Source organism: Lemur catta, unplaced genomic scaffold (genome assembly GCF_020740605.2).
Source record: "Lemur catta isolate mLemCat1 unplaced genomic scaffold, mLemCat1.pri scaffold_222_ctg1, whole genome shotgun sequence".
Classification (NCBI taxonomy): Eukaryota; Metazoa; Chordata; class Mammalia; order Primates; family Lemuridae; genus Lemur; species Lemur catta.
Genome location: NW_025423838.1, coordinates 1 through 22,628, shown reverse-complemented (window position 1 = coordinate 22,628; position 22,628 = coordinate 1). Strand labels below are relative to the sequence as shown.

General features: G+C 52.4%; 4 non-coding genes and 4 pseudogenes across 4 annotated transcripts; all 8 read right to left on the bottom strand.

Moving 5' to 3' along the window:
- Positions 1 to 2,997: 2,997 nt before the first annotated feature.
- Positions 2,998 to 3,129, bottom strand: LOC123629728 (annotated as a pseudogene).
- Positions 3,130 to 4,324: 1,195 nt separating this feature from the next.
- On the bottom strand, positions 4,325 to 4,443 carry LOC123629730. The gene has a single exon (XR_006732191.1). It is a non-coding gene; the product is annotated as a 5S ribosomal RNA (ribosomal RNA).
- A 3,476-nt stretch (positions 4,444 to 7,919) lies between these two features.
- LOC123629727 lies at positions 7,920 to 8,051 on the bottom strand (annotated as a pseudogene).
- A 1,189-nt stretch (positions 8,052 to 9,240) lies between these two features.
- On the bottom strand, positions 9,241 to 9,359 carry LOC123629731. The gene has a single exon (XR_006732192.1). It is a non-coding gene; the product is annotated as a 5S ribosomal RNA (ribosomal RNA).
- Positions 9,360 to 12,827: 3,468 nt separating this feature from the next.
- Positions 12,828 to 12,959, bottom strand: LOC123629733 (annotated as a pseudogene).
- Positions 12,960 to 14,162: 1,203 nt separating this feature from the next.
- On the bottom strand, positions 14,163 to 14,281 carry LOC123629732. Its single transcript, XR_006732193.1, has one exon. It is a non-coding gene; the product is annotated as a 5S ribosomal RNA (ribosomal RNA).
- A 3,473-nt stretch (positions 14,282 to 17,754) lies between these two features.
- Positions 17,755 to 17,887, bottom strand: LOC123629729 (annotated as a pseudogene).
- Positions 17,888 to 19,082: 1,195 nt separating this feature from the next.
- Positions 19,083 to 19,201, bottom strand: LOC123629726. Its single transcript, XR_006732190.1, has one exon. It is a non-coding gene; the product is annotated as a 5S ribosomal RNA (ribosomal RNA).
- Between the last annotated feature and the right edge of the window lie 3,427 nt (positions 19,202 to 22,628).

Here is a 22,628-nt window from a genome sequence, read left to right as displayed (position 1 = left end):
GGATACGATTATTGTGTGGCATCACGCAAAGAGCGAATGCTGTGGGTGTCTTTGAGAACTGGGAATTTGGGTGTGAGAGAAAGAGGTGAAATCGATAAGTATAGAGTAAAAAGCCTCTAATTTCTCAGTTTCCATTTGGATTCTCAGTGTAAGCTCAATGTATTTTTCTTTAGTTTTTTAATCTAATTCTATTTTATTGTTTAGTTTTTAGTTGTTTCCCATGGAAAGTGCTGAGAAATAGGTGCAAACTCAACAGCAGTGCATTTCACCAGCATCTAGGTCGTGGTCTCCACAAACCATTGTTATTAAACGGTCCTAAGACTTACTGGAGACATAGGCTGACTTCAAGTCTGGGGTGGGAAATGGACGCTTCTTATGCTGGGAAGCGTGGATGCTATGACATCCAACAGGACGAGGGTCACGTCAAAAGACACAGGAACCAGAATGAGTAGACTCCCGTTTGCCAAACACAGGACAGTCTGATCACCAGTAAGTATAATAATTGCAAGATATCGAAACACATTAAATATGCTTAAATCCACGATTACACCCCTCACAGCGGCAAAACTGACTCGGGTCACTGTGGACAGCGGTAGGAAACAAAGGGAAATGGTGACAGCCGGGGCCGCCCCCAACTAGTTGGGATGTGTGGACACTCTTTCAAAAGACATCTCAACCCATCACCATGTATGCACTGTATTTGCACTGGATTCAAAGAAACTGAAGTGAGTGTATGTGTCTCAGGGAAACGCAGACATCGAGTACTTGCTGTTATCTCTAATACGGTTAAATGTTTAGATGGAATAATGTGGCTGTGATTACACTGAAAAAGGAAAGAAAGCCTCCACCTTTGATAGAAACATATTGACCCTTTATCGATGGAGGGATATTACTAAGGGGATCATGAACTTAAGGTAGGAGGGGTATAAAAGAAACAAGATCTGGCTGGCCAAGGGTTGGTGATTTCTTGAGTCAGGGTAGTGAGTATGTATTCTACTATTCTGTCTGTTTTTGTTTCTATTTCAAATTTCCCATAATAAAAAGTGTCAAAAGATACCACGAAGAGGGTAAAAAACAAGCCGCAAACAGGACAAGGCATCTGTAGCGCATATACTTGGCAAGATATTACTATTACAGAATATCTATGTGTAATATGCTTCGTACGCATTTGGCACTGTATCCTCACTATTAATCAGGGAAATAGGAAATAAACAATGAAGCAAGGTGTAGTTTCAAACTCACCAGATTGAGGAAACTTAAAAAACCGATCGCTGTGTTGGCTGGGAGGAAAACTCTTACCCACACCCTGCTGATACGGGAGGTGAAGTGATAGAACCATTTGGAAAACAATGTAGCATAAATGGATATGAATCCACACTGGCGTCATTCAGGAGCAAGCGTATTCTCTGAGGAGCACGTACCAGAGAGAAGATAGGGCACGTGTGACCAGGAATCGTCTAGGGTAATACTCACGGGAGCCCTGTGTACACGGACCTAGTCAAAGATCGGATAAAGATATTTCGATTGCTTCGTGCAGTGCCATTCTATAGCAGTGCTGATGAACTGCAGCTTCCTGTGTCAGCAAGGAGTATTCCCCAAACAGAAGGTTTCCCCTGGCACACAAGTTACCCAGAATGCATCCACAATGGTTCCACATGTATTATATAAACTGTGAAAATAACAAACTACCTCAATGAGACAGTCCTATAACAGAGAGCAAAAACTTTAAAAGGAAAAGCAAGCAAAATGCTGACAGTCGAGATGGGATTTGTTGGGGAGAAGTGTTTCTTTGGTTGCATGCCTTCAGGAAAAGATACACAGCGGCTTGCGACCTATGAATAAACTCCCAGTTTTATAAGGTGAGTGGTAGAGTTTTGGTACAGTTAACTCGATTTAATCTAATAATAATAATTATTATTATTATTATTATTATTATTATTATTCTTCAACATGTCCATTTCCCTAATTAAAAGAAAAGGAGAAAGAAACAGATTGTAAGTTTCTAGTTATAAACCCTGTTTAAATTTGATTATTTATTAATTTGGGGGAAATGATTAGTTTGGGGGCTCTGTGTCCATCTATCGAGGAATACAGTATAGCCTCTCCATCGATTTGGGCCATCATTTATGTTTGTTACTAAGTTTTCCATCTAAGTTGGCACGTTTTTCCCGTAGGTGCTGTGTAGATTCTCTGTGACTTTGACTGTGATCCTTTTTAAAAATTGCATTCATTATTGTGTATTTGCTAGGAAATAAGAAATATCGAAACTATCGATTGAACGTTGATTTCATGTAGAGCTGTCTTGCGGGACTCACCTAGGCTTTCTACAGGTCTCCCATGCCTAGGGGCAAACAGTGTATTTTGAGAACCGTAGGAGGTGAGGACAATGAACGAGGTGATTTTTCCTTTCCCACCTATTATTAGTGTTTTCCCTTGTTTTAGTGTGTATTTTAGAGCGTCTGTTGCAGTATTGACCAGAAGAATCTCATTATCAACACCCTGGTCTTGCTCGTGACTTTCCAAAGAATGTTTTTACTTCTGAATCCTTAAGACTATTTTCTAAGGATTTAGACTTTTGAAAAGAGTTTCCAGATGTCTTCTCTTCTGGATTCTTAAATTATTTTATCGTGAACGAATGGCCAACTGTTCAGATTCTATTCTTCTGCATATATGGATAGGATCAAATTTCTCCTCTCATAGGGTAACGTGGTCGTCTACTTGGACAACCTTAGAATTTGTCCTGAATTCAGAGCCGGTCCGTCAGAAGTTCCGGAGGCCCGGACCTGCGGCAGGTGTCTGAGGGGCGACAGCCTCGGGGACTGAGCCTCCACATGTCAAACCTGACCCTCTCTCCAGGGGCCACGGGACAGGGTCCGGGCCGGCCGGGGGCGGGAGCCGGGGCGGGCGCGGAGGGCGGAGGGGCCCCGGGCCACCCCACCCCACCCCACCCCCGTTTCCAGCCCAGGGGGGTGGGACAGAAAAAGAGGCACAGCAAAAAGCCTAGGGCACCCGGTATTCCCAGGCGGTCTCCCATGCAAGTACTAACCGGGCCCGACCCTGCTTAGCTCCCGAGATCAGAGGGAATCGGGCGGGCGGGCGCGTTGCGTTCGGGGTGGTATGGCCACAGAGGCCGGCGGCCGCCCCCGGACGCCTCAAGAGGCCGAGCTGCTGCTACGCGTCCCTCCCTGCCCAGTCGGGTCCCTCCCGCCGCCCTGGCCCTTCGCTAGCCCACCTGCCCCTATGGGGGGGCGGGCGCAGGCGGAGCCTGACGGGTCTCGCGCGCACCCCCCTGCCCCACCCGAACCGCGGACGCACCGCCGTCGCACATCCCAAGGAGCAGACCCACGGGCACGCGCGCAGGGACAGACTTCCACGCGTGGGGGCGGAGGGCCAGAGCCCGAGAGTGCGCGCGAGAGGGCCCTCCGCCGCCTCGCGCCAGGGCACGGCGGGGAGGGGCTTGCGGGCAGGGCCAGGACAAGGAGGCAGGGCCGTGGCTGCCGCTGGTCCTTCACCCGGAGGTCCTGAAGACGTGCAGTGTCCCCCCCACCGCGCCACCCCACCCCCGTCTGGGGAGGACCGTTCTGCCCCGATTCCCGTCAGGGCCTGCGTGTGGCAGCAGGCCCCGCGCGGGGGCGGGGCCGGGGGCGGGGGGCGGGGGGGCCAGAGCCGGCTATCCTGTTGCACCGTGGGGTGGGGTTTGGGGTGGGTTGCCACGGGTCGGGGGGCCGGTGGGTCGTTTGGGTTTGGGTGGGAGTGCTCCGCGTGTGTCCTCTCTGCCCGGGTGGCCGGCGACTTGCCCTGTGCGGTGCGCCGGTGTGTCTCTCGGGAGCCCCGGCGGCGGCGAGGAGCCCGCCCGGCGTGAGGCCCGGGCCCGAGGCCCGGGTGTGCGGCGGAGAGGAAGTCCACGGTGGGCTGGGGGTCCGGGGGCCCAGGGCACGGTTTGCCGCCGTGGGCTGTCCCGCGCCGGGTGCAGGGGATGTCCCGGAGTGCGGGGCGGGGCCGGAGAAGAGACCCAGCGGCACTTAGGGATCCCGCCGCCCGGCCCGGCCCCGTGTGGGGCCCAGGGCTGGGGCTCGGCTGCCGGCCGAACGGAAGGGCTGGGACGCTCTGCTGCTGCCGCTGCCGCCGCCGCCGCCGCCGCCGCCGCCGCCTGGCGGTGCTGCTGCAGCGGGGGAGAGGGGAGGAAGGCCCGGGCGGGGGCAGCGGGCCGCGCCGGGGGGCCGGGGGCCGAGCGCGAAAGGGGGGGCGGGCGCGGAGCGCGGGGGGCCCCCCACCCCCCCCCGACCCCCCACGGGCCGGCGGGCGGGACAAAAGAAGAGGCAAAAGCCTACAGCACCCGGTATTCCCAGGCGGTCTCCCATCCAAGTACTAACCAGGCCCGACCCTGCTTAGCTTCCGAGATCAGACGAGATCGGGCGCGTTCAGGGTGGTATGGCCGTAGACGGCGGCGGCCGGCCCCGGACGCCTCAAGAGGCCGAGCTGCTGCGACGTGGCCCTCCGGGCCCAGCGCCCCGACCCCCACCCCCGACACCCCCGCGCCGTCCTGCAGCCCCGTAGCCTTCAAAGCCTTGCTCGGCAGCTGCTACACAGCACAGAAGCAACACTTTGCCGCAGACACATATACAAATCACAGCAAAAATCAAAGACTCAATAGGACATCTCTTCAAAGCACGGAGGACACAAACGGGAGGACAACGTGTGACTTGTCAGATTCTACAGACGGCAGGAGCCCACATGAAGGCTCAGGGAAATATTCCAAAGGAGTGGGACATGGCTCCGAGCTCCCCGGACATGAGCAGACTGGCTTCGGCTGACAGCAGCTCTTAGATTGTCACAGTGGAGCCAGGAAAGTAGAAAGTTCCTTCCTCGCCTTTCCTGCTTGGCGCAGTAGCAAGTAGTCCACGGTGATACGGTGAATGGATACGATTATTGTGTGGCATCACGCAAAGAGCGAATGCTGTGGGTGTCTTTGAGAACTGGGAATTTGGGTGTGAGAGAAAGAGGTGAAATCGATAAAGTATAGAGTAAAAAGCCTCTAATTTCTCAGTTTCCATTTGGATTCTCAGTGTAAGCTCAATGTATTTTTCTTTAGTTTTTTAATCTAATTCTATTTTATTGTTTAGTTTTTAGTTGTTTCCCATGGAAAGTGCTGAGAAATAGGTGCAAACTCAACAGCAGTGCATTTCACCAGCATCTAGGTCGTGGTCTCCACAAACCATTGTTATTAAACGGTCCTAAGACTTACTGGAGACATAGGCTGACTTCAAGTCTGGGGCGGGAAATGGACGCTTCTTATGCTGGGAAGCGTGGATGCTATGACATCCAACAGGACGAGGGTCACGTCAAAAGACACAGGAACCAGAATGAGTAGACTCCCGTTTGCCAAACACAGGACAGTCTGATCACCAGTAAGTATAATAATTGCAAGATATCGAAACACATTAAATATGCTTAAATCCACGATTACACCCCTCACAGCGGCAAAACTGACTCGGGTCACTGTGGACAGCGGTAGGAAACAAAGGGAAATGGTGACAGCCGGGGCCGCCCCCAACTAGTTGGGATGTGTGGACACTCTTTCAAAAGACATCTCAACCCATCACCATGTATGCACTGTATTTGCACTGGATTCAAAGAAACTGAAGTGAGTGTATGTGTCTCAGGGAAACGCAGACATCGAGTACTTGCTGTTATCTCTAATACGGTTAAATGTTTAGATGGAATAATGTGGCTGTGATTACACTGAAAAAGGAAAGAAAGCCTCCACCTTTGATAGAAACATATTGACCCTTTATCGATGGAGGGATATTACTAAGGGGATCATGAACTTAAGGTAGGAGGGGTATAAAAGAAACAAGATCTGGCTGGCCAAGGGTTGGTGATTTCTTGAGTCAGGGTAGTGAGTATGTATTCTACTATTCTGTCTGTTTTTGTTTCTATTTCAAATTTCCCATAATAAAAAGTGTCAAAAGATACCACGAAGAGGGTAAAAAACAAGCCGCAAACAGGACAAGGCATCTGTAGCGCATATACTTGGCAAGATATTACTATTACAGAATATCTATGTGTAATATGCTTCATACGCATTTGGCACTGTATCCTCACTATTAATCAGGGAAATAGGAAATAAACAATGAAGCAAGGTGTAGTTTCAAACTCACCAGATTGAGGAAACTTAAAAAACCGATCGCTGTGTTGGCTGGGAGGAAAACTCTTACCCACACCCTGCTGATACGGGAGGTGAAGTGATAGAACCATTTGGAAAACAATGTAGCATAAATGGATATGAATCCACACTGGCGTCATTCAGGAGCAAGCGTATTCTCTGAGGAGCACGTACCAGAGAGAAGATAGGGCACGTGTGACCAGGAATCGTCTAGGGTAATACTCACGGGAGCCCTGTGTACACGGACCTAGTCAAAGATCGGATAAAGATATTTCGATTGCTTCGTGCAGTGCCATTCTATAGCAGTGCTGATGAACTGCAGCTTCCTGTGTCAGCAAGGAGTATTCCCCAAACAGAAGGTTTCCCCTGGCACACAAGTTACCCAGAATGCATCCACAATGGTTCCACATGTATTATATAAACTGTGAAAATAACAAACTACCTCAATGAGACAGTCCTATAACAGAGAGCAAAAACTTTAAAAGGAAAAGCAAGCAAAATGCTGACAGTCGAGATGGGATTTGTTGGGGAGAAGTGTTTCTTTGGTTGCATGCCTTCAGGAAAAGATACACAGCGGCTTGCGACCTATGAATAAACTCCCAGTTTTATAAGGTGAGTGGTAGAGTTTTGGTACAGTTAACTCGATTTAATCTAATAATAATAATTATTATTATTATTATTATTATTATTATTATTATTCTTCAACATGTCCATTTCCCTAATTAAAAGAAAAGGAGAAAGAAACAGATTGTAAGTTTCTAGTTATAAACCCTGTTTAAATTTGATTATTTATTAATTTGGGGGAAATGATTAGTTTGGGGGCTCTGTGTCCATCTATCGAGGAATACAGTATAGCCTCTCCATCGATTTGGGCCATCATTTATGTTTGTTACTAAGTTTTCCATCTAAGTTGGCACGTTTTTCCCGTAGGTGCTGTGTAGATTCTCTGTGACTTTGACTGTGATCCTTTTTAAAAATTGCATTCATTATTGTGTATTTGCTAGGAAATAAGAAATATCGAAACTATCGATTGAACGTTGATTTCATGTAGAGCTGTCTTGCGGGACTCACCTAGGCTTTCTACAGGTCTCCCATGCCTAGGGGCAAACAGTGTATTTTGAGAACCGTAGGAGGTGAGGACAATGAACGAGGTGATTTTTCCTTTCCCACCTATTATTAGTGTTTTCCCTTGTTTTAGTGTGTATTTTAGAGCGTCTGTTGCAGTATTGACCAGAAGAATCTCATTATCAACACCCTGGTCTTGCTCGTGACTTTCCAAAGAATGTTTTTACTTCTGAATCCTTAAGACTATTTTCTAAGGATTTAGACTTTTGAAAAGAGTTTCCAGATGTCTTCTCTTCTGGATTCTTAAATTATTTTATCGTGAACGAATGGCCAACTGTTCAGATTCTATTCTTCTGCATATATGGATAGGATCAAATTTCTCCTCTCATAGGGTAACGTGGTCGTCTACTTGGACAACCTTAGAATTTGTCCTGAATTCAGAGCCGGTCCGTCAGAAGTTCCGGAGGCCCGGACCTGCGGCAGGTGTCTGAGGGGCGACAGCCTCGGGGACTGAGCCTCCACATGTCAAACCTGACCCTCTCTCCAGGGGCCACGGGACAGGGTCCGGGCCGGCCGGGGGCGGGAGCCGGGGCGGGCGCGGAGGGCGGAGGGGCCCCGGGCCACCCCACCCCACCCCACCCCCGTTTCCAGCCCAGGGGGGTGGGACAGAAAAAGAGGCACAGCAAAAAGCCTAGGGCACCCGGTATTCCCAGGCGGTCTCCCATGCAAGTACTAACCGGGCCCGACCCTGCTTAGCTCCCGAGATCAGAGGGAATCGGGCGGGCGGGCGCGTTGCGTTCGGGGTGGTATGGCCACAGAGGCCGGCGGCCGCCCCCGGACGCCTCAAGAGGCCGAGCTGCTGCTACGCGTCCCTCCCTGCCCAGTCGGGTCCCTCCCGCCGCCCTGGCCCTTCGCTAGCCCACCTGCCCGTATGGGGGGGCGGGCGCAGGCGGAGCCTGACGGGTCTCGCGCGCACCCCCCTGCCCCACCCGAACCGCGGACGCACCGCCGTCGCACATCCCAAGGAGCAGACCCACGGGCACGCGCGCAGGGACAGACTTCCACGCGTGGGGGCGGAGGGCCAGAGCCCGAGAGTGCGCGCGAGAGGGCCCTCCGCCGCCTCGCGCCAGGGCACGGCGGGGAGGGGCTTGCGGGCAGGGCCAGGACAAGGAGGCAGGGCCGTGGCTGCCGCTGGTCCTTCACCCGGAGGTCCTGAAGACATGCAGTGTCCCCCCCACCGCGCCACCCCACCCCCGTCTGGGGAGGACCGTTCTGCCCCGATTCCCGTCAGGGCCTGCGTGTGGCAGCAGGCCCCGCGCGGGGGCGGGGCCGGGGGCGGGGGGGCCAGAGCCGGCTATCCTGTTGCACCGTGGGGTGGGGTTTGGGGTGGGTTGCCACGGGTCGGGGGGCCGGTGGGTCGTTTGGGTTTGGGTGGGAGTGCTCCGCGTGTGTCCTCTCTGCCCGGGTGGCCGGCGACTTGCCCTGTGCGGTGCGCCGGTGTGTCTCTCGGGAGCCCCGGCGGCGGCGAGGAGCCCGCCCGGCGTGAGGCCCGGGCCCGAGGCCCGGGTGTGCGGCGGAGAGGAAGTCCACGGTGGGCTGGGGGTCCGGGGGCCCAGGGCACGGTTTGCCGCCGTGGGCTGTCCCGCGCCGGGTGCAGGGGATGTCCCGGAGTGCGGGGCGGGGCCGGAGAAGAGACCCAGCGGCACTTAGGGATCCCGCCGCCCGGCCCGGCCCCGTGTGGGGCCCAGGGCTGGGGCTCGGCTGCCGGCCGAACGGAAGGGCTGGGACGCTCTGCTGCTGCCGCTGCCGCCGCCGCCGCCGCCGCCGCCGCCGCCTGGCGGTGCTGCTGCAGCGGGGGAGAGGGGAGGAAGGCCCGGGCGGGGGCAGCGGGCCGCGCCGGGGGGCCGGGGGCCGAGCGCGAAAGGGGGGGCGGGCGCGGAGCGCGGGGGGCCCCCCCACCCCCCCCCGACCCCCCACGGGCCGGCGGGCGGGACAAAAGAAGAGGCAAAAGCCTACAGCACCCGGTATTCCCAGGCGGTCTCCCATCCAAGTACTAACCAGGCCCGACCCTGCTTAGCTTCCGAGATCACACGAGATCGGGCGCGTTCAGGGTGGTATGGCCGTAGACGGCGGCGGCCGGCCCCGGACGCCTCAAGAGGCCGAGCTGCTGCGACGTGGCCCTCCGGGCCCAGCGCCCCGACCCCCACCCCCGACACCCCCGCGCCGTCCTGCAGCCCCGTAGCCTTCAAAGCCTTGCTCGGCAGCTGCTACACAGCACAGAAGCAACACTTTGCCGCAGACACATATACAAATCACAGCAAAAATCAAAGACTCAATAGGACATCTCTTCAAAGCACGGAGGACACAAACGGGAGGACAACGTGTGACTTGTCAGATTCTACAGACGGCAGGAGCCCACATGAAGGCTCAGGGAAATATTCCAAAGGAGTGGGACATGGCTCCGAGCTCCCCGGACATGAGCAGACTGGCTTCGGCTGACAGCAGCTCTTAGATTGTCACAGTGGAGCCAGGAAAGTAGAAAGTTCCTTCCTCGCCTTTCCTGCTTGGCGCAGTAGCAAGTAGTCCACGGTGATACGGTGAATGGATACGATTATTCTGTGGCATCACGCAAAGAGCGAATGCTGTGGGTGTCTTTGAGAACTGGGAATTTGGGTGTGAGAGAAAGAGGTGAAATCGATAAAGTATAGAGTAAAAAGCCTCTAATTTCTCAGTTTCCATTTGGATTCTCAGTGTAAGCTCAATGTATTTTTCTTTAGTTTTTTAATCTAATTCTATTTTATTGTTTAGTTTTTAGTTGTTTCCCATGGAAAGTGCTGAGAAATAGGTGCAAACTCAACAGCAGTACATTTCACCAGCATCTAGGTCGTGGTCTCCACAAACCATTGTTATTAAACGGTCCTAAGACTTACTGGAGACATAGGCTGACTTCAAGTCTGGGGCGGGAAATGGACGCTTCTTATGCTGGGAAGCGTGGATGCTATGACATCCAACAGGACGAGGGTCACGTCAAAAGACACAGGAACCAGAATGAGTAGACTCCCGTTTGCCAAACACAGGACAGTCTGATCACCAGTAAGTATAATAATTGCAAGATATCGAAACACATTAAATATGCTTAAATCCACGATTACACCCCTCACAGCGGCAAAACTGACTCGGGTCACTGTGGACAGCGGTAGGAAACAAAGGGAAATGGTGACAGCCGGGGCCGCCCCCAACTAGTTGGGATGTGTGGACACTCTTTCAAAAGACATCTCAACCCATCACCATGTATGCACTGTATTTGCACTGGATTCAAAGAAACTGAAGTGAGTGTATGTGTCTCAGGGAAACGCAGACATCGAGTACTTGCTGTTATCTCTAATACGGTTAAATGTTTAGATGGAATAATGTGGCTGTGATTACACTGAAAAAGGAAAGAAAGCCTCCACCTTTGATAGAAACATATTGACCCTTTATCGATGGAGGGATATTACTAAGGGGATCATGAACTTAAGGTAGGAGGGGTATAAAAGAAACAAGATCTGGCTGGCCAAGGGTTGGTGATTTCTTGAGTCAGGGTAGTGAGTATGTATTCTACTATTCTGTCTGTTTTTGTTTCTATTTCAAATTTCCCATAATAAAAAGTGTCAAAAGATACCACGAAGAGGGTAAAAAACAAGCCGCAAACAGGACAAGGCATCTGTAGCGCATATACTTGGCAAGATATTACTATTACAGAATATCTATGTGTAATATGCTTCGTACGCATTTGGCACTGTATCCTCACTATTAATCAGGGAAATAGGAAATAAACAATGAAGCAAGGTGTAGTTTCAAACTCACCAGATTGAGGAAACTTAAAAAACCGATCGCTGTGTTGGCTGGGAGGAAAACTCTTACCCACACCCTGCTGATACGGGAGGTGAAGTGATAGAACCATTTGGAAAACAATGTAGCATAAATGGATATGAATCCACACTGGCGTCATTCAGGAGCAAGCGTATTCTCTGAGGAGCACGTACCAGAGAGAAGATAGGGCACGTGTGACCAGGAATCGTCTAGGGTAATACTCACGGGAGCCCTGTGTACACGGACCTAGTCAAAGATCGGATAAAGATATTTCGATTGCTTCGTGCAGTGCCATTCTATAGCAGTGCTGATGAACTGCAGCTTCCTGTGTCAGCAAGGAGTATTCCCCAAACAGAAGGTTTCCCCTGGCACACAAGTTACCCAGAATGCATCCACAATGGTTCCACATGTATTATATAAACTGTGAAAATAACAAACTACCTCAATGAGACAGTCCTATAACAGAGAGCAAAAACTTTAAAAGGAAAAGCAAGCAAAATGCTGACAGTCGAGATGGGATTTGTTGGGGAGAAGTGTTTCTTTGGTTGCATGCCTTCAGGAAAAGATACACAGCGGCTTGCGACCTATGAATAAACTCCCAGTTTTATAAGGTGAGTGGTAGAGTTTTGGTACAGTTAACTCGATTTAATCTAATAATAATAATTATTATTATTATTATTATTATTATTATTATTCTTCAACATGTCCATTTCCCTAATTAAAAGAAAAGGAGAAAGAAACAGATTGTAAGTTTCTAGTTATAAACCCTGTTTAAATTTGATTATTTATTAATTTGGGGGAAATGATTAGTTTGGGGGCTCTGTGTCCATCTATCGAGGAATACAGTATAGCCTCTCCATCGATTTGGGCCATCATTTATGTTTGTTACTAAGTTTTCCATCTAAGTTGGCACGTTTTTCCCGTAGGTGCTATGTAGATTCTCTGTGACTTTGACTGTGATCCTTTTTAAAAATTGCATTCATTATTGTGTATTTGCTAGGAAATAAGAAATATCGAAACTATCGATTGAACGTTGATTTCATGTAGAGCTGTCTTGCGGGACTCACCTAGGCTTTCTACAGGTCTCCCATGCCTAGGGGCAAACAGTGTATTTTGAGAACCGTAGGAGGTGAGGACAATGAACGAGGTGATTTTTCCTTTCCCACCTATTATTAGTGTTTTCCCTTGTTTTAGTGTGTATTTTAGAGCGTCTGTTGCAGTATTGACCAGAAGAATCTCATTATCAACACCCTGGTCTTGCTCGTGACTTTCCAAAGAATGTTTTTACTTCTGAATCCTTAAGACTATTTTCTAAGGATTTAGACTTTTGAAAAGAGTTTCCAGATGTCTTCTCTTCTGGATTCTTAAATTATTTTATCGTGAACGAATGGCCAACTGTTCAGATTCTATTCTTCTGCATATATGGATAGGATCAAATTTCTCCTCTCATAGGGTAACGTGGTCGTCTACTTGGACAACCTTAGAATTTGTCCTGAATTCAGAGCCGGTCCGTCAGAAGTTCCGGAGGCCCGGACCTGCGGCAGGTGTCTGAGGGGCGACAGCCTCGGGGACTGAGCCTCCACATGTCAAACCTGACCCTCTCTCCAGGGGCCACGGGACAGGGTCCGGGCCGGCCGGGGGCGGGAGCCGGGGCGGGCGCGGAGGGCGGAGGGGCCCCGGGCCACCCCACCCCATCCCCGTTTCCAGCCCAGGGGGGTGGGACAGAAAAAGAGGCACAGCAAAAAGCCTAGGGCACCCGGTATTCCCAGGCGGTCTCCCATGCAAGTACTAACCGGGCCCGACCCTGCTTAGCTCCCGAGATCAGAGGGAATCGGGCGGGCGGGCGCGTTGCGTTCGGGGTGGTATGGCCACAGAGGCCGGCGGCCGCCCCCGGACGCCTCAAGAGGCCGAGCTGCTGCTACGCGTCCCTCCCTGCCCAGTCGGGTCCCTCCCGCCGCCCTGGCCCTTCGCTAGCCCACCTGCCCCTATGGGGGGGCGGGCGCAGGCGGAGCCTGACGGGTCTCGCGCGCACCCCCCTGCCCCACCCGAACCGCGGAGGCACCGCCGTCGCACATCCCAAGGAGCAGACCCACGGGCACGCGCGCAGGGACAGACTTCCACGCGTGGGGGCGGAGGGCCAGAGCCCGAGAGTGCGCGCGAGAGGGCCCTCCGCCGCCTCGCGCCAGGGCACGGCGGGGAGGGGCTTGCGGGCAGGGCCAGGACAAGGAGGCAGGGCCGTGGCTGCCGCTGGTCCTTCACCCGGAGGTCCTGAAGACGTGCAGTGTCCCCCCCACCGCGCCACCCCACCCCCGTCTGGGGAGGACCGTTCTGCCCCGATTCCCGTCAGGGCCTGCGTGTGGCAGCAGGCCCCGCGCGGGGGCGGGGCCGGGGGCGGGGGGCGGGGGGGCCAGAGCCGGCTATCCTGTTGCACCGTGGGGTGGGGTTTGGGGTGGGTTGCCACGGGTCGGGGGGCCGGTGGGTCGTTTGGGTTTGGGTGGGAGTGCTCCGCGTGTGTCCTCTCTGCCCGGGTGGCCGGCGACTTGCCCTGTGCGGTGCGCCGGTGTGTCTCTCGGGAGCCCCGGCGGCGGCGAGGAGCCCGCCCGGCGTGAGGCCCGGGCCCGAGGCCCGGGTGTGCGGCGGAGAGGAAGTCCACGGTGGGCTGGGGGTCCGGGGGCCCAGGGCACGGTTTGCCGCCGTGGGCTGTCCCGCGCCGGGTGCAGGGGATGTCCCGGAGTGCGGGGCGGGGCCGGAGAAGAGACCCAGCGGCACTTAGGGATCCCGCCGCCCGGCCCGGCCCCGTGTGGGGCCCAGGGCTGGGGCTCGGCTGCCGGCCGAACGGAAGGGCTGGGACGCTCTGCTGCTGCCGCTGCCGCCGCCGCCGCCGCCGCCGCCGCCGCCGCCGCCTGGCGGTGCTGCTGCAGCGGGGGAGAGGGGAGGAAGGCCCGGGCGGGGGCAGCGGGCCGCGCCGGGGGGCCGGGGGCCGAGCGCGAAAGGGGGGGCGGGCGCGGAGCGCGGGGGGCCCCCCACCCCCCCCCCCGACCCCCCACGGGCCGGCGGGCGGGACAAAAGAAGAGGCAAAAGCCTACAGCACCCGGTATTCCCAGGCGGTCTCCCATCCAAGTACTAACCAGGCCCGACCCTGCTTAGCTTCCGAGATCAGACGAGATCGGGCGCGTTCAGGGTGGTACGGCCGTAGACGGCGGCCGCCGGCCCCGGACGCCTCAAGAGGCCGAGCTGCTGCGACGTGGCCCTCCGGGCCCAGCGCCCCGACCCCCACCCCCGACACCCCCGCGCCGTCCTGCAGCCCCGTAGCCTTCAAAGCCTTGCTCGGCAGCTGCTACACAGCACAGAAGCAACACTTTGCCGCAGACACATATACAAATCACAGCAAAAATCAAAGACTCAATAGGACATCTCTTCAAAGCACGGAGGACACAAACGGGAGGTCAACGTGTGACTTGTCAGATTCTACAGACGGCAGGAGCCCACATGAAGGCTCAGGGAAATATTCCAAAGGAGTGGGACATGGCTCCGAGCTCCCCGGACATGAGCAGACTGGCTTCGGCTGACAGCAGCTCTTAGATTGTCACAGTGGAGCCAGGAAAGTAGAAAGTTCCTTCCTCGCCTTTCCTGCTTGGCGCAGTAGCAAGTAGTCCACGGTGATACGGTGAATGGATACGATTATTGTGTGGCATCACGCAAAGAGCGAATGCTGTGGGTGTCTTTGAGAACTGGGAATTTGGGTGTGAGAGAAAGAGGTGAAATCGATAAAGTATAGAGTAAAAAGCCTCTAATTTCTCAGTTTCCATTTGGATTCTCAGTGTAAGCTCAATGTATTTTTCTTTAGTTTTTTAATCTAATTCTATTTTATTGTTTAGTTTTTAGTTGTTTCCCATGGAAAGTGCTGAGAAATAGGTGCAAACTCAACAGCAGTGCATTTCACCAGCATCTAGGTCGTGGTCTCCACAAACCATTGTTATTAAACGGTCCTAAGACTTACTGGAGACATAGGCTGACTTCAAGTCTGGGGTGGGAAATGGACGCTTCTTATGCTGGGAAGCGTGGATGCTATGACATCCAACAGGACGAGGGTCACGTCAAAAGACACAGGAACCAGAATGAGTAGACTCCCGTTTGCCAAACACAGGACAGTCTGATCACCAGTAAGTATAATAATTGCAAGATATCGAAACACATTAAATATGCTTAAATCCACGATTACACCCCTCACAGCGGCAAAACTGACTCGGGTCACTGTGGACAGCGGTAGGAAACAAAGGGAAATGGTGACAGCCGGGGCCGCCCCCAACTAGTTGGGATGTGTGGACACTCTTTCAAAAGACATCTCAACCCATCACCATGTATGCACTGTATTTGCACTGGATTCAAAGAAACTGAAGTGAGTGTATGTGTCTCAGGGAAACGCAGACATCGAGTACTTGCTGTTATCTCTAATACGGTTAAATGTTTAGATGGAATAATGTGGCTGTGATTACACTGAAAAAGGAAAGAAAGCCTCCACCTTTGATAGAAACATATTGACCCTTTATCGATGGAGGGATATTACTAAGGGGATCATGAACTTAAGGTAGGAGGGGTATAAAAGAAACAAGATCTGGCTGGCCAAGGGTTGGTGATTTCTTGAGTCAGGGTAGTGAGTATGTATTCTACTATTCTGTCTGGTTTTGTTTCTATTTCAAATTTCCCATAATAAAAAGTGTCAAAAGATACCACGAAGAGGGTAAAAAACAAGCCGCAAACAGGACAAGGCATCTGTAGCGCATATACTTGGCAAGATATTACTATTACAGAATATCTATGTGTAATATGCTTCGTACGCATTTGGCACTGTATCCTCACTATTAATCAGGGAAATAGGAAATAAACAATGAAGCAAGGTGTAGTTTCAAACTCACCAGATTGAGGAAACTTAAAAAACCGATCGCTGTGTTGGCTGGGAGGAAAACTCTTACCCACACCCTGCTGATACGGGAGGTGAAGTGATAGAACCATTTGGAAAACAATGTAGCATAAATGGATATGAATCCACACTGGCGTCATTCAGGAGCAAGCGTATTCTCTGAGGAGCACGTACCAGAGAGAAGATAGGGCACGTGTGACCAGGAATCGTCTAGGGTAATACTCACGGGAGCCCTGTGTACACGGACCTAGTCAAAGATCGGATAAAGATATTTCGATTGCTTCGTGCAGTGCCATTCTATAGCAGTGCTGATGAACTGCAGCTTCCTGTGTCAGCAAGGAGTATTCCCCAAACAGAAGGTTTCCCCTGGCACACAAGTTACCCAGAATGCATCCACAATGGTTCCACATGTATTATATAAACTGTGAAAATAACAAACTACCTCAATGAGACAGTCCTATAACAGAGAGCAAAAACTTTAAAAGGAAAAGCAAGCAAAATGCTGACAGTCGAGATGGGATTTGTTGGGGAGAAGTGTTTCTTTGGTTGCATGCCTTCAGGAAAAGATACACAGCGGCTTGCGACCTATGAATAAACTCCCAGTTTTATAAGGTGAGTGGTAGAGTTTTGGTACAGTTAACTCGATTTAATCTAATAATAATAATAATTATTATTATTATTATTATTATTATTATTCTTCAACATGTCCATTTCCCTAATTAAAAGAAAAGGAGAAAGAAACAGATTGTAAGTTTCTAGTTATAAACCCTGTTTAAATTTGATTATTTATTAATTTGGGGGAAATGATTAGTTTGGGGGCTCTGTGTCCATCTATCGAGGAATACAGTATAGCCTCTCCATCGATTTGGGCCATCATTTATGTTTGTTACTAAGTTTTCCATCTAAGTTGGCACGTTTTTCCCGTAGGTGCTGTGTAGATTCTCTGTGACTTTGACTGTGATCCTTTTTAAAAATTGCATTCATTATTGTGTATTTGCTAGGAAATAAGAAATATCGAAACTATCGATTGAACGTTGATTTCATGTAGAGCTGTCTTGCGGGACTCACCTAGGCTTTCTACAGGTCTCCCATGCCTAGGGGCAAACAGTGTATTTTGAGAACCGTAGGAGGTGAGGACAATGAACGAGGTGATTTTTCCTTTCCCACCTATTATTAGTGTTTTCCCTTGTTTTAGTGTGTATTTTAGAGCGTCTGTTGCAGTATTGACCAGAAGAATCTCATTATCAACACCCTGGTCTTGCTCGTGACTTTCCAAAGAATGTTTTTACTTCTGAATCCTTAAGACTATTTTCTAAGGATTTAGACTTTTGAAAAGAGTTTCCAGATGTCTTCTCTTCTGGATTCTTAAATTATTTTATCGTGAACGAATGGCCAACTGTTCAGATTCTATTCTTCTGCATATATGGATAGGATCAAATTTCTCCTCTCATAGGGTAACGTGGTCGTCTACTTGGACAACCTTAGAATTTGTCCTGAATTCAGAGCCGGTCCGTCAGAAGTTCCGGAGGCCCGGACCTGCGGCAGGTGTCTGAGGGGCGACAGCCTCAGGGACTGAGCCTCCACATGTCAAACCTGACCCTCTCTCCAGGGGCCACGGGACAGGGTCCGGGCCGGCCGGGGGCGGGAGCCGGGGCGGGCGCGGAGGGCGGAGGGGCCCCGGGCCACCCCACCCCACCCCACCCCCGTTTCCAGCCCAGGGGGGTGGGACAGAAAAAGAGGCACAGCAAAAAGCCTAGGGCACCCGGTATTCCCAGGCGGTCTCCCATGCAAGTACTAACCGGGCCCGACCCTGCTTAGCTCCCGAGATCAGAGGGAATCGGGCGGGCGGGCGCGTTGCGTTCGGGGGTGGTATGGCCACAGAGGCCGGCGGCCGCCCCCGGACGCCTCAAGAGGCCGAGCTGCTGCTACGCGTCCCTCCCTGCCCAGTCGGGTCCCTCCCGCCGCCCTGGCCCTTCGCTAGCCCACCTGCCCCTATGGGGGGGGCGGGCGCAGGCGGAGCCTGACGGGTCTCGCGCGCACCCCCCTGCCCCACCCGAACCGCGGACGCACCGCCGTCGCACATCCCAAGGAGCAGACCCACGGGCACGCGCGCAGGGACAGACTTCCACGCGTGGGGGCGGAGGGCCAGAGCCCGAGAGTGCGCGCGAGAGGGCCCTCCGCCGCCTCGCGCCAGGGCACGGCGGGGAGGGGCTTGCGGGCAGGGCCAGGACAAGGAGGCAGGGCCGTGGCTGCCGCTGGTCCTTCACCCGGAGGTCCTGAAGACGTGCAGTGTCCCCCCCACCGCGCCACCCCACCCCCGTCTGGGGAGGACCGTTCTGCCCCGATTCCCGTCAGGGCCTGCGTGTGGCAGCAGGCCCCGCGCGGGGGCGGGGCCGGGGGCGGGGGGCGGGGGGGCCAGAGCCGGCTATCCTGTTGCACCGTGGGGTGGGGTTTGGGGTGGGTTGCCACGGGTCGGGGGGCCGGTGGGTCGTTTGGGTTTGGGTGGGAGTGCTCCGCGTGTGTCCTCTCTGCCCGGGTGGCCGGCGACTTGCCCTGTGCGGTGCGCCGGTGTGTCTCTCGGGAGCCCCGGCGGCGGCGAGGAGCCCGCCCGGCGTGAGGCCCGGGCCCGAGGCCCGGGTGTGCGGCGGAGAGGAAGTCCACGGTGGGCTGGGGTCCGGGGGCCCAGGGCACGGTTTGCCGCCGTGGGCTGTCCCGCGCCGGGTGCAGGGGATGTCCCGGAGTGCGGGGCGGGGCCGGAGAAGAGACCCAGCGGCACTTAGGGATCCCGCCGCCCGGCCCGGCCCCGTGTGGGGCCCAGGGCTGGGGCTCGGCTGCCGGCCGAACGGAAGGGCTGGGACGCTCTGCTGCTGCCGCTGCCGCCGCCGCCGCCGCCGCCGCCGCCGCCTGGCGGTGCTGCTGCAGCGGGGGAGAGGGGAGGAAGGCCCGGGCGGGGGCAGCGGGCCGCGCCGGGGGGCCGGGGGCCGAGCGCGAAAGGGGGGGCGGGCGCGGAGCGCGGGGGGCCCCCCACCCCCCCCCGACCCCCCACGGGCCGGCGGGCGGGACAAAAGAAGAGGCAAAAGCCTACAGCACCCGGTATTCCCAGGCGGTCTCCCATCCAAGTACTAACCAGGCCCGACCCTGCTTAGCTTCCGAGATCAGACGAGATCGGGCGCGTTCAGGGTGGTATGGCCGTAGACGGCGGCGGCCGGCCCCGGACGCCTCAAGAGGCCGAGCTGCTGCGACGTGGCCCTCCGGGCCCAGCGCCCCGACCCCCACCCCCGACACCCCCGCGCCGTCCTGCAGCCCCGTAGCCTTCAAAGCCTTGCTCGGCAGCTGCTACACAGCACAGAAGCAACACTTTGCCGCAGACACATATACAAATCACAGCAAAAATCAAAGACTCAATAGGACATCTCTTCAAAGCACGGAGGACACAAACGGGAGGACAACGTGTGACTTGTCAGATTCTACAGACGGCAGGAGCCCACATGAAGGCTCAGGGAAATATTCCAAAGGAGTGGGACATGGCTCCGAGCTCCCCGGACATGAGCAGACTGGCTTCGGCTGACAGCAGCTCTTAGATTGTCACAGTGGAGCCAGGAAAGTAGAAAGTTCCTTCCTCGCCTTTCCTGCTTGGCGCAGTAGCAAGTAGTCCACGGTGATACGGTGAATGGATACGATTATTGTGTGGCATCACGCAAAGAGCGAATGCTGTGGGTGTCTTTGAGAACTGGGAATTTGGGTGTGAGAGAAAGAGGTGAAATCGATAAAGTATAGAGTAAAAAGCCTCTAATTTCTCAGTTTCCATTTGGATTCTCAGTGTAAGCTCAATGTATTTTTCTTTAGTTTTTTAATCTAATTCTATTTTATTGTTTAGTTTTTAGTTGTTTCCCATGGAAAGTGCTGAGAAATAGGTGCAAACTCAACAGCAGTGCATTTCACCAGCATCTAGGTCGTGGTCTCCACAAACCATTGTTATTAAACGGTCCTAAGACTTACTGGAGACATAGGCTGACTTCAAGTCTGGGGCGGGAAATGGACGCTTCTTATGCTGGGAAGCGTGGATGCTATGACATCCAACAGGACGAGGGTCACGTCAAAAGACACAGGAACCAGAATGAGTAGACTCCCGTTTGCCAAACACAGGACAGTCTGATCACCAGTAAGTATAATAATTGCAAGATATCGAAACACATTAAATATGCTTAAATCCACGATTACACCCCTCACAGCGGCAAAACTGACTCGGGTCACTGTGGACAGCGGTAGGAAACAAAGGGAAATGGTGACAGCCGGGGCCGCCCCCAACTAGTTGGGATGTGTGGACACTCTTTCAAAAGACATCTCAACCCATCACCATGTATGCACTGTATTTGCACTGGATTCAAAGAAACTGAAGTGAGTGTATGTGTCTCAGGGAAACGCAGACATCGAGTACTTGCTGTTATCTCTAATACGGTTAAATGTTTAGATGGAATAATGTGGCTGTGATTACACTGAAAAAGGAAAGAAAGCCTCCACCTTTGATAGAAACATATTGACCCTTTATCGATGGAGGGATATTACTAAGGGGATCATGAACTTAAGGTAGGAGGGGTATAAAAGAAACAAGATCTGGCTGGCCAAGGGTTGGTGATTTCTTGAGTCAGGGTAGTGAGTATGTATTCTACTATTCTGTCTGTTTTTGTTTCTATTTCAAATTTCCCATAATAAAAAGTGTCAAAAGATACCACGAAGAGGGTAAAAAACAAGCCGCAAACAGGACAAGGCATCTGTAGCGCATATACTTGGCAAGATATTACTATTACAGAATATCTATGTGTAATATGCTTCATACGCATTTGGCACTGTATCCTCACTATTAATCAGGGAAATAGGAAATAAACATTGAAGCAAAGTGTAGTTTCAAACTCACCAGATTGAGGAAACTTAAAAAACCGATCGCTGTGTTGGCTGGGAGGAAAACTCTTACCCACACCCTGCTGATACGGGAGGTGAAGTGATAGAACCATTTGGAAAACAATGTAGCATAAATGGATATGAATCCACACTGGCGTCATTCAGGAGCAAGCGTATTCTCTGAGGAGCACGTACCAGAGAGAAGATAGGGCACGTGTGACCAGGAATCGTCTAGGGTAATACTCACGGGAGCCCTGTGTACACGGACCTAGTCAAAGATCGGATAAAGATATTTCGATTGCTTCGTGCAGTGCCATTCTATAGCAGTGCTGATGAACTGCAGCTTCCTGTGTCAGCAAGGAGTATTCCCCAAACAGAAGGTTTCCCCTGGCACACAAGTTACCCAGAATGCATCCACAATGGTTCCACATGTATTATATAAACTGTGAAAATAACAAACTACCTCAATGAGACAGTCCTATAACAGAGAGCAAAAACTTTAAAAGGAAAAGCAAGCAAAATGCTGACAGTCGAGATGGGATTTGTTGGGGAGAAGTGTTTCTTTGGTTGCATGCCTTCAGGAAAAGATACACAGCGGCTTGCGACCTATGAATAAACTCCCAGTTTTATAAGGTGAGTGGTAGAGTTTTGGTACAGTTAACTCGATTTAATCTAATAATAATAATTATTATTATTATTAATAATAATAATTATTATTATTATTATTATTATTATTATTCTTCAACATGTCCATTTCCCTAATTAAAAGAAAAGGAGAAAGAAACAGATTGTAAGTTTCTAGTTATAAACCCTGTTTAAATTTGATTATTTATTAATTTGGGGGAAATGATTAGTTTGGGGGCTCTGTGTCCATCTATCGAGGAATACAGTATAGCCTCTCCATCGATTTGGGCCATCATTTATGTTTGTTACTAAGTTTTCCATCTAAGTTGGCACGTTTTTCCCGTAGGTGCTGTGTAGATTCTCTGTGACTTTGACTGTGATCCTTTTTAAAAATTGCATTCATTATTGTGTATTTGCTAGGAAATAAGAAATATCGAAACTATCGATTGAACGTTGATTTCATGTAGAGCTGTCTTGCGGGACTCACCTAGGCTTTCTACAGGTCTCCCATGCCTAGGGGCAAACAGTGTATTTTGAGAACCGTAGGAGGTGAGGACAATGAACGAGGTGATTTTTCCTTTCCCACCTATTATTAGTGTTTTCCCTTGTTTTAGTGTGTATTTTAGAGCGTCTGTTGCAGTATTGACCAGAAGAATCTCATTATCAACACCCTGGTCTTGCTCGTGACTTTCCAAAGAATGTTTTTACTTCTGAATCCTTAAGACTATTTTCTAAGGATTTAGACTTTTGAAAAGAGTTTCTAGATGTCTTCTCTTCTGGATTCTTAAATTATTTTATCGTGAACGAATGGCCAACTGTTCAGATTCTATTCTTCTGCATATATGGATAGGATCAAATTTCTCCTCTCATAGGGTAACGTGGTCGTCTACTTGGACAACCTTAGAATTTGTCCTGAATTCAGAGCCGGTCCGTCAGAAGTTCCGGAGGCCCGGACCTGCGGCAGGTGTCTGAGGGGCGACAGCCTCGGGGACTGAGCCTCCACATGTCAAACCTGACCCTCTCTCCAGGGGCCACGGGACAGGGTCCGGGCCGGCCGGGGGCGGGAGCCGGGGCGGGCGCGGAGGGCGGAGGGGCCCCGGG